The sequence below is a fragment of the Palaemon carinicauda genome, chromosome 15 (assembly GCF_036898095.1).
Source record: "Palaemon carinicauda isolate YSFRI2023 chromosome 15, ASM3689809v2, whole genome shotgun sequence".
Taxonomy (NCBI): domain Eukaryota; kingdom Metazoa; phylum Arthropoda; class Malacostraca; order Decapoda; family Palaemonidae; genus Palaemon; species Palaemon carinicauda.
The window spans coordinates 81,708,997-81,721,351 of NC_090739.1; positions in this window are offsets into that span (position 1 = coordinate 81,708,997).

The window sequence follows — 12,355 nt, forward strand, 5'->3', positions numbered from 1 at the left end:
CAGGCATAACAACTTTTATTTGTGTTCGATCTACCGGAATCCAGACATGGATGATTCTATCTTCGAATGTCTTCTTACCATTATGGCTAAGATACAAGAAGACGATAGAAAGGCTTCTTTTGTCTTTGTTGGTTGGTTTAATGCTCACCATAGGGAGTGGTTAAGTTTTATCTCTCCTACCCATCGCCATGGCTTAAGAGCTTTAGACTTTGCCTCTGAATCAGGCTGTGAGCAAATCATAAATGAAGCTACTCACAGGTCTGGTAATTGCTTGGACCTCGTATACACTGACTCCCCTGTGTTATAACTAGTAAGGTTGGTTCTCCAGTTGGGACATCTGATCATGCCTTGATATTATTAATAATGAAGACTGAGCAGCCTGTCCCTGATGTATTATACTCTTGTAAAATTTATATGAAATCCCAAGTAGACTGGAATGGGATTTTGCATGATCTTTTGTGCTTGAATTGGTCACAATTATGTAGTAGTGTTGATCCTGTTGTCCCTTTCAATGAGAATCTAGTCAACTTAATTGAGAGCCATATCCCTTCCTGTGTGCTAAGGAACCGAGTGAAGGACAAACCGTGGTTCAGTGATGATTGTAGACGTGCTTATTTGGAGAAGCAGGAGGCCTATCATCTTTGGAAGTGTAACAGATCAGATTTGACCTGGAATAACTATACTCAGCTTAGATATTTTGCTCAGAGAGTTTATGCCTCAACTGAAAAGGAATACAATTTAACCATAAAAGAAACCCTTTCTGGTACAACTCAGGAACATAAATGGTGGTCTACCCTTAAATCTGCACTCTTTGATGTAGATGCAACAGTTCCTCCTTTATTTAAACCAGATGGCTCAGTCACTCACTGTCCAAAGGAAAAGGCAACCCTTTTGGATGATGTTTTTGACAGTAAACAGAGTAATGAAAAACATGAACTTCCTCATTCCCGTTTTCCTGAGGCTAAACTAACTAGTTTTGCTTTTCGATCTCGAGAAATTAAAGCTCTGTTGATGTACCTTGATGTTTATGGAGGTGTAGACCCAAATACTATTTTTCCTTTGCTCGTTATAAAGACTGCAGAGTTCTTAGCTCCAAAGTTATCTGTTATTTTGCGCAAGTTAGCAAGAAGAGGAGCTTATAGCACTTGTTGGAGAATTAGTAATGTTACTCCTCTATGAAAATATCTTTGTGGTATTATTATTATTATTACTGTCCAAGCTACAACCCTAGTTGGAAAAGCAAAGTGCTACAAGCCCAGGGGCTCCAACAGGGAAAAATAACCCAGTGAGGAAAGGAAATAAGGAAATAAATAAATGGAGAATAAATTAACAATAAATCAATCTAAAAAAAAGTAACAACGTCAAAACAGATATGTCATATATAAACTATTAACAACGTCAAAAACAAATATGTCATATATAAACTATAAAAAGACTCATGTCCGCCTGGTCAACAAAAAAGCATTTGCTCCAACTTTGAACTTTTGAAGTTCTATTGATTCAACTACCCGATTAGGAAGATCATTCCACAACTTGGTAACAGCTGGAATAAAACTTCTTGAGTACTGCGTAGTGTTGAGCCTCATGATGGAGAAGGCCTGGCTATTAGAATTAACTGCCTGCCTAGTATTACGAACAGGATGGAATTGTCCAGGGAGATCTGAATGTAAAGGATGGTCAGAGATATGAAAAATCTTATGCAACATGCATAATGAACTAATTGAACAACGGTGCCAGAGATTAATATCTAGATAAGGAATAAGAAATTTAATAGACTGTAAGTTTCTGTCCAACAAATTAAGATGAGAATCAGCAGCTGAAGACCAGACAAGAGAACAATACTCAAAACAAGGTAGAATCAAAGAATTAAAACACTTCTTCAGAATAGATTGATCACCGAAAATCTTAAAAGACTTTCTCAATAAGCCAAGTTTTTGTGCAATTGAAGAAGACACAGACCTTATATGTTTCTCAAAAGTAAATTTGCTGTAGAGAATCACACCTAAAATTTTGAAAGAGTCATACAAATTTAAAGAAACATTATCAATACTGAGATCCGGATGTTGAAGAGACACCGTCCTTGACCTACTTACAATCATACTTTGAGTTATGTTAGGATTCAACTTCATGCCCCATAATTTGCACCATGCACTAATTTTAGCTAAATCTCTATTAAGGGATTCACCAACCCCAGATCTACATTCAGGGGATGGAATTGATGCAAAGAGAGTAGCATCATCTGCATATGCAACAAGCTTGTTTTCTAGGCCAAACCACATGTCATGAAAAGTAATGGGCCAAGAACACTACTCTGTGGAACACCGGATATCACATCCCTATACTCACTATGGTGCCTGTCAACAACAACTCTTTGAGATCTATTACTTAAAAAATCAATAATAATGCTAAGAAACGACCCACCCACTCCCAACTGTTTCAGTTTGAAAACAAGGGCCTAATGATTAACACGGTCAAAGGCAGCACTAAAATCAAGGCCAATCATACGAACTTCCTGACTACAATCAAGGGATTTCTGTACAGCATTGGAGATTGTAAGAAGGGCATCACATGCTCCAAGGCCTTTACGAAAACCAAATTGCAAACTAGGGAGTAGATGATTACCTTCAGCAAACCTATTAAGACGTTTTGCCAGAAGACGTTCAAAAACTTTAGATAATATGAGAGTTATGGAAATTGGGCGGTAATAAGTGGGACTTGAGCTACCACAAACACATTTACATAGAGGAGTAACATTACCAATTCTCCAACAAGTGCTAAAAGCTCCTCTTCTTGCTAACTTGCGCAAAATAACAGATAACTTTGGGGCTAAGAAATCTGTTGTCTTTATGAAAAACAAAGGAAAAATACCATTTGGGTCTACACCTCCATAAGCATCAAGGTCCATCAACAGAGCTTTAATCTCACGAGAACGAAAAGCTAAACTAGTTAGTTTAGCCTCAGGAAAACAGGAATGAGGAAGTTCAAGTTTTTCATTACTCTGTTTACTGTCAAAAACATCAGCCAAAAGGGTTGCCTTTTCCTTTGGACAGTGAGTGACTGAGCCATCTGGTTTAAGTAAAGGAGGACCTATTGCATCTACACCAAAGAGTGCAGATTTAAGGGTAGACCACCATTTATGTTCCTGAGTTGTACTCAAGTCCAACTGATTACCGCCAATTTCCATAACTCCCATACTATCTAAAGTTTTTGAACGTCTTCTGGCAAAACGTCTTAATAGGTTTGCTGAAGGTAATCATCTATTCCCTAATTTGCAATTTGATTTTCGTAAAGGCCTTGGAGCATGCGATGCCCTTCTTACAATCTCCAATACTGTACAGAAATCTCTTGATTGTGGTCAGGAAGTTCGCATGGTTGGCCTTGATTTTAGTGCTGCCTTTGACCGTGTTAATCATGAGGTCCGTGTTTTCAAACTCAAACAGTTGAGAGTGGGTGGATCGTTTCTTAACATTATTATTGATTTTTAAAGTAATAGATCTCAAAGAGTTGTTGTTGAAAGGCACCATAGTGAGTATAGGAATGTGATATCCGGTGTTCCACAGAGTAGTGTTCTTGGCCCATTACTTTTCATACTATATACACGTGACATGTGGTTTGGCCTAGAAAACAAGCTTGTTGCATATGCAGACAATGCTACTCTCTTTGCATCAATTCCATCCCCTGAATGTAGATCTGGTGTTGGTGAATCCCTTAATAGAGATCTAGCTAAAATTAGTGCATGGTGCAAATTATGGGGCATGAAGTTGAATCTTAACAAAACTCAAAATATGATCGTAAGTAGGTCAAGGACGGTGGCTCCTCAACATCCGGATCTCAGTATTGATAATGTTTCTTTAAATTTGTATGACTTTTAGAATTTTAGGTGTGATTTTCTACAGCATATTTACTTTTGAGAAACACATTAGGTCTGTGTCTTCTTCAATTGCACAAAAAATTGGCTTATTAAGAGTCTTACAAAATTTTCCATAATCAATCTATTCTGAATAAGTGTTTTAATTCTTTCATTCTACCTTGTTTTGAGTATTATTCTTCTGTCTGGTCTTCAGCTGCTGATTCTCATCTTAATTTGTTCGACAGAAACCTACGGACTATTAAATTTCTTATTCCTGATCTAGATATTAATCTTTGGCACCGTCGTTCAATTAGTTCATTATGCATGTTGCATAAGATTTTTCATAACTCTGACCATCCTTTACATTCAGATCTCCCTGGACAATTCTCTCTTGTTCGTAATACAAGGCAGGTAGTTAATTTTAATAGCCAGGCCTTCTCCATCATGAGGCTCAATACTACACAGTACTCAAGAAGTTTTATTCCAGCTGTGACCAAGCTGTGGAATGATCTCCATAATCGGGTAGTTGAATCAGTAGAACTTCTAAAGTTCAAAGTTGCAGCAAATGTTTTTATTTTGACCAGGCTGACATGAGTCTTTTTATAGTTTATATATGACATATCTGTTTTGACGTTGTTACTGTTTTTAGAATGATTTATTGTTAATTTGTTCTCATCATTTATTCATTTCCTTGTTTCCTTTCCTCACTGGGCTATTTTCCCCTATTGGAGCCCTTGGGCTTATAGCATCTCTCTTTTCCAAATAGGGTTGTAGCTTGGTTAGTAATAATAATAATAACAATGATATATATATATATATATATATATATATATATATATATATATATATATATATATATATATATATATATATATATATATATGTATATATATACATATATATACATACACACACACACACACACACACACATATATATATATATATATATATATATATATATACATATGATTGTTTTTACATTTTTTTTACATTAACTTGGATTGTTGCTGGAATATAAAAGAACACGATATTATTCATCTTTTGATATCTATTTAACCAATCATGTTATAAAAAGTTAGAATACACAGGTATTTCTACAAGATCAACGGAGTAAAGAACATAGAACAACGATGGGGGACCAACGGGATTGATGGAAATGATGAGCTCAAATAGAAATATTTGAAATCGGGTTGAAAGAGTAAAATTTCTTCTCATATACATTTTGTTGGAACCTCCATACTCCTCACTGCAAGTCTGGTTGCAGAAATGTCTTATTTCAATTAGAAATATATATTTTTTTACTTTAGCTTTATATTCTTTTATGTACTGGATCTGGAGGATGCAAACGCCTTCGTGCTTACGTCAGACACTATTATGACGTCACCGGGCTCTTCAGAGGGGACCTGATGGGTACAAAGGAAAATTAAATGAAAACTTGGATACAACTGAAGTAGCGGACGCCCTTTTAGAGAACCGGACGACTCTTTTCATCGAAGGTGATCAGAAAAAGAGCATCAAGGACTACGACCAGAAAGACAAAAACAAAATGGAACCTTTCGGAAAATGACCCATCTTATTGGAGGCGACATGAAGGTGGCAAATGTTTAATAATCGTCAATGGAGGTAACTAAAAATAACGTGAATAAACACAAAGCATTTTTGATGCAATACGTTGAAGTTAAATCTTGATGGACTCAGATTTTCATTGTACATAATGCAAATATGATTTTATTATTATTTCCTTTACGTCAAAACTTGAAATACCTATTTTTTATATAATTATATACCTTGTAAGTTTTCACCATTTCATTATTTGTATAGTAACTTTTTGTACATTATCAGATTCTTCTGTACTCAGCACTACAAACTGATGTCACAGTGGGAAATACGCAAAAGAAAATCTTGAGCACGATATATATATACATACACACACACACACATATATATATATATATATATATATATATATATACATATATATATCTATACATATATATATATATATATATATATATATATATATACATATATATATATATATATATATATATATGTATATATATATATATATATATATATATAGATATATATATATATATATATATATATATATATATATATATATATATATATATATACTGTATATATGTATATATAAGGTATATATAGATATGTATAAATATATATATATATATATTTATATACATATATATATATATATATATACTGTATATATGTATAATATAAGGTATATATAGATATGTATAAATATATATATATATATATATATATATATATATATATATATATATATATATATATGTATATATATATATACATATAGGCTCTTTCATACATGTTCTTTAACGTATACAATTGAAATTTGTGGCGTCTAATAAATCAACAAAACTCCAGTTAGGTTTCAGGAAAAGATGAAGACTACATTTCTGACGCACCTTTAACTATCTGTTGCCTGCACAATGGTACAGAATCTGGGACCAATGTAGTTTAGAAGTTTAGATTGTCTAAAGGGACGGGCAAACCTTGTGGTTTAGGCTTTATTGGATAAGTGATAACGACTCTGAATAAAGACTTAAACCCCTTTGTAAGGGTGGAAACAAGATCCACGAGTTTTGTAGAAAATAGGGAAACCTAGTGGCATCGGGCATGAGATCCTGTAAAGGTTTGCAAAAAGACCTTTCATGTACACAACAATTAATCTTAAAACTTTCCATTTATCAATCAAAGAATCTTAGGGTTTCCATTAAGTAAGACCTGTTAATGGATTTTGGAGTCTCCAGGTATTCTTACTGTTAAAAGCTATATATTGAAATTTACTTCCATAGTTTAACATTTATACCAATGTTGGAAAATTACGTAAAATGGAGCACCAAATGTCACAAGGAACAACATTGATTTAGTTTTCATCTTCTGAAGCTTAAATGGTGATTTGTTGACCCTGATAGTAAACTATATATATATATATATATATATATATATATATATATATATATATATATATATATATATATATATATATATATATACATATATATATATATATATATATATATATATGTATATATATATATATATATATATATATATATATATATATATATATATATATATATATACATATATATATATATATATATATATATATATATATATATATATATATATATATATATATGTTTGCACAATCTTCATTATTTGCTACTAGCATGCTGTATAGAAATAGGTAACACGAGTTTGAGACATATTTAATATTCAATATTTCAAATATAAGTTAAATTTACTCCTAATATATGTTTCAAATTACAGCATAGAATAGCTTTGACTAATGTTATGTAGATTTTGATTATCAAAAATCTTAGATTGATGTTGGGAATTTTTCCCATCCAGCAAGCTGTGAGATATTCGAAATTAATTAATCTTTAGAATCAGTATTGCTTCTCCCAGCTTAAAGGTTCAAAGGTAACTTATGAGTGATAGGACAATATAGGGGAAAATGTATTAGAGACTAAACATATATACATATGATCAGCGCCCAATCCCCCTCTCCATTCAAACAAGGACTAGGGGGACCAGGCAATGGCTGCTGAGGACTAAGTAGGTAGACCTACGGAATCTTTAACTCACAAGGACGGGCTAGTTGTAGAAACTAATAAAAGTTATCGAGCTGGAGCGGAGCTCGAACTCCCAACCAACAGACTGCGAATCAGTAACCTTTCCCATAGGTACCACAACCTTTTTAAAGATAAAATCACCCTTGATGAAACTTGCAAGTCAACCGTGACTTCTGAAAATTGTTCTGAAACAAGGCGTTTCTTTAACTGACTCCTCTTCGTCTTATTCAGTTTTGGCATAAACATTCTTTGAAGGTTTCGAGGTTTCTAGCTGTCGGCAAATACCTATGTTTTGCATTAGTGCTCAAATGCAGATTCGCTTTCTTCCGTTATCCGATCTCATTCCTTTAATTGTAGCTAAGGTTCTTTCTGGAATTTTCAAAAGTAAATACTATTACTATATTGCCATATAAAACAAACGCGCTTATATATATATATATATATATATATATATATATATATATATATATATATATATATATATATATATATATATATATATATATATACATGTTCAAATAAGCCATATATTTTAATAAATTAATGTCTGGATTCTCTTACCGACCTTGGGATCAGAACCCCGAGGCGAAATCACTCAAAGACAATAGCATCTGACCGGCCAGGAATCGAACCCTGGTCCAGGATACTTGTATGACAGTGACCGTACCATATAGCCGCGAAGAAAGATTTTTTTCGGGGCTAAATGGTACGGTCACTGTCATACAAGTATCCTGGACCAGGGTTCAATTCCCGGCCAGGCAGATACTTTTGTATTTGAGTGATTTTGGCTTGGGACTCTGATCCTGAGGTCGGTAAGAGAATCCAGACATTAATGTATGAAAATATATGGCTTATTTGAATATGAATTAGCACGTGTAATAGGCAAAATTTATCATGTATGTAGGTATATATATATATATATATATATATATATATATATATATATATATATATATATATATATATATATATAAATATGTATGAGATATTCATTGTGCATATCTATTCCCTTTTGAGGTTGTTGGTGACTAAAAGATATAGCTTTTTGGTTTCTTACTAAGTCTATATAAGTAAAGTTGCTAAAACTACGTTCTTTTTTCCCATTTACAACTGAATAGAATGATGGGCGGTAAGTAGGAAATAATCCACGAGCCTTTTAACCGTAAATCAAGCGTTGCACCACTGAGTCACATACCTATAATGGCTGATTGTACCTTCCAAAGTTTAAGCAATGGTAGATTATCCCCCCCCCTAAAAAAAAAAAAAACAAAGAATCACACTATCGACACGAAGGCCCCTGGTACATACATGTGTTGGAGTGCAACCCCACTTCATAAATGACTTGCTGAAAGTCAGGAGGGTCACACCTACTGGCGCTAAAACTTCTGAGATATATACCTTTAAAACAGGAACATATCAAGAAGGCGGTAAAGAGTTGATATAAATACAGCTTGAAATACTAAAATAAAAAGAGAGAGAGAGAGAGAGAGAGAGAGAGAGAGAGAGAGAGAGAGAGAGAGAGAGAGAGAGAGAGAGAGAGAGAGAGAGAGAGAGATCATTCCTGAAATTCCCATGTCAGTGACCCTTAAAGGAAACATGAAAAGAATACAGTTGCTTCTAATTCATAGATTAAACCAGCCTCAGTGACACTATATCACAAGATTAGCAAAAATCGTGGCGCAGATTTCTTACATATAAAGAAGAGCGATCCAGTCAGAGGGATGTAAAGCTCCCTTTAGTGCACATTTAGGCTGGACTAGAGTCCAGGTACATCCTGCATATTCAGGGCAAGATTTGAAATACGTTTTTTGTTTATTTTCTTTTTGTGACATGATATAATCAATTAAATTTCTACTCATATTCACGACTATATGCTTGTTCATCTGAAAGTGGTGTTCTTTGATTTCATTTTTGGCAATTATTTGTTTATTAGGTAAAATTCATTAACAGAGACGTGGTAAATTTAACGAAATTTTCTGTATTTTGAAATAAGAAAAAAAGATGTAAGAGCTTACACCATACATAAAAACTACACATTTCAAAGCATACATGTACCAAGATTATCATTTCGTAATACTATGAAAACTGAGTAATATGGATTAACGTAATTTTTTATTAGATTTTAATCAGTCTTGTTTCTACATTTATTTGTTTTATGTAAAATTAGTGTAAAAATTCTAATCTATAAGGCGATATTTGTAAATTTGAAGTTTTTTTTCTATTAAAATGCTGGTTTAACCTCCTCCCCGCTCATTTTTATAATTGATAAGTGTCTAGTTTAACGCTTTCTTTTCTTTTCTGTGTTTTCTGAGTCCTCAGATGGAAACAGACACCGGTGTTTACCAGTGAGGAATTCGTTCGCTAAAGTGCACAGTCGTGGCTCAAGGTTTCCAGGACCTAATGCAGCTGCTGGCTAAATTGAGCCATTTGAGGATTACGCCACCCACTGTTGACGGCTTTTTGAGAGTGCATTTCTACCACCTGCGGTGTTTTGCTGTTCCTGCGTGTTCTCTTCTGCAGTCTGCAGAGCCAACGCTTAAATCCCAGCTTTGAGATGGACTCGGGAGAGACACCCCCGTCGACGCATCCTCGTCATGACCAGCCGCAGGAGCCTTGGAGCTCGTGGTGATATGTAGGGAGATAATGGCCAGGTAGGATCCTTCATTAACCTTTTTTTATTGGATTGAGGTTATATTTCCCTGCCTTATGGGAGGAGTACTACGGAGCTGTACTCCCTACAATAGTACTGTGCCTGTGGAGCCGCTACCTTATTCAAAGCTGTGGGTGTTGTTTTCTCCAGCCTCAAAGAATGTGAGAGCATTTAGGTATTTAGTGTTTTTGTTTAAGTCTAGTGTTTAATTATCTAAAATATTTACCTCTCTCTAGTTGAGAGCGTTGTTTCCTGTCGGGGAATGTTGTTGTAGCTACCCATTTGGGTGTTTAATTATTATTTGACTCTCTCTTGTTGAGAGTGTGTTGTTTCCCGTTGGGAAATTTTGTTATTAATGGTTAAGTGTTGATTGTTAATTATTAATTGCTTAAAATGTTCATGTAGTTATTTGTTAATCATTAATTGTTATTTGTTTAGTGTTCAGTTGTTAAATTGTTAGGCAGTCACAAGGTTGGCTTTCCAAAGGATTGTTGTTAATAAATATTGTTAAGTTTTCCCATGTGTTTCCATTACCACTGACCAATTTTATAAAGGATATTAATACTATCACGGTCCCCCTATTTGTGCAATAAGAACTTGCACCACGACCCGACAAGGGTCGTGACATATTTGACGACCGTGACAGGACAGGGAGCTCAGAGTATCTGGTATTTTGGTTGGTGGAGCGATGCTCAGGGGAACTCTTCAATATTTGTTTTTTTTTTTTGTTTTAGCATTGCCTTTCTCCCCTGAATATTTTTTTTTTTACAAAATGGAGGGACTTATTTTTAATTCAGTCGAGTTTTTCGGGTCAGCTGATTGCCTGAATGTGCTAAGTGGTTGGGTGTTCTGCGGAAGACGGCGTACACCAGAGCAGAGATGTTGGTTTTAGTTAGGGATAAATTAAAACGGGAGTTAGCTAAAGCTGAACATTCTGGGAGTGAGAGTGAGGTAATAGGTGATAGTGAGGAGAGTTCGAGTGAGTGTTTTGAAGAGGACAAAGTAAGTATGAGGGCTGGTCTAACTCTGTTTGAGGACCCTCCTGTAGTAGGTACCATTTACGAGGGTCCAGCAAATTTTCCCCAGGTTACGTGTAATGTGTCCTTTAATCCGCTTTTGGCCCCCCGGATTCTGTACCTGTAAAATCTCGGGCCCATGTTAATGCGTTGGGTGATTCCAAGGAGGAGAAGGAATATAACCTTATTTGTAAACGGATAGAGTTGAAAAAAATGGAGTTCGAGGAGAACGAGCCGGTAAGGCGTCATGAGTCGGAGATGGTGAAATTGAATATAGAGATGGATAGGTTGCAGGGGGCCAATTTGATAGGTTCCCCTAAAAGGGACTACCAAGATAGGTTTAATATAGGTGCTGCACTAAATTTGGTGCCGGTGTTTGACGAAAAGGATGTCCCTGAGTTCTTCAAGGCATTTGATCATGTGGCCTCCTGATTGTCTTGGCTCGCAGGAATATGGACTGTATTAATACAGTGTAGGTTAGTGGGCAAGGCAATGTGGGCCTTGGAGGAGGGACTAGCTTGGGATTATCAAAAGGTAAAAGCCTTAATTTTAAAATCTAATGACTTGGTCCCTGAGGCCTACCGCCAACTGTTTCGTAACTATACGAAACACCTTGCGCAGTCTTTCGTGGAGTTTGCCCGCGTCAAGGAGTAACAGTTCGACGACTGGCTGAAAAGTCATCATATTGGCCCTTTCACTGCGTTACGTGAACTGTTGCTCCTTGAAGAATTTAAGATGGCCTGTAGTAGGGAGTTGAAAGTTCACCAGGAGGAAGTAAAAAGTGTAAAATTGAGTATTGCCGCTCAATTAGCAGATGAGTTTGTATTGACTCACCGATCAGCTAGCGGTAGTTTTAGTTATAGAACTTTAAATAATCAAACATCTTGCTCCCCTAATAATGGCAGGAGAGGGGAACCCTCCTCATCGACTCCCCGTATCCCCAAGAGTGATAATGTTGATTTTAAATCTTTTTCAGGTGATAGGGATGTGGGTAGAGTCCACGGAGGTCCTCCTCCCCCTAAAATTTTTGCTAATAAAGACTTCTCAGGTGGGGGAAATAATAGGTACAATGGGAATAGAAGCTCAGGTCGTAAAGGAAGTTGTTATTGGTGCAACAAGCCCCGCCATTTCCAAAACCGGTGTAATGCTCGTAGGATGTAGCTAGAGCGAAATAATCAAAGTCCTGTAGCCTTGGTTAGTGAATA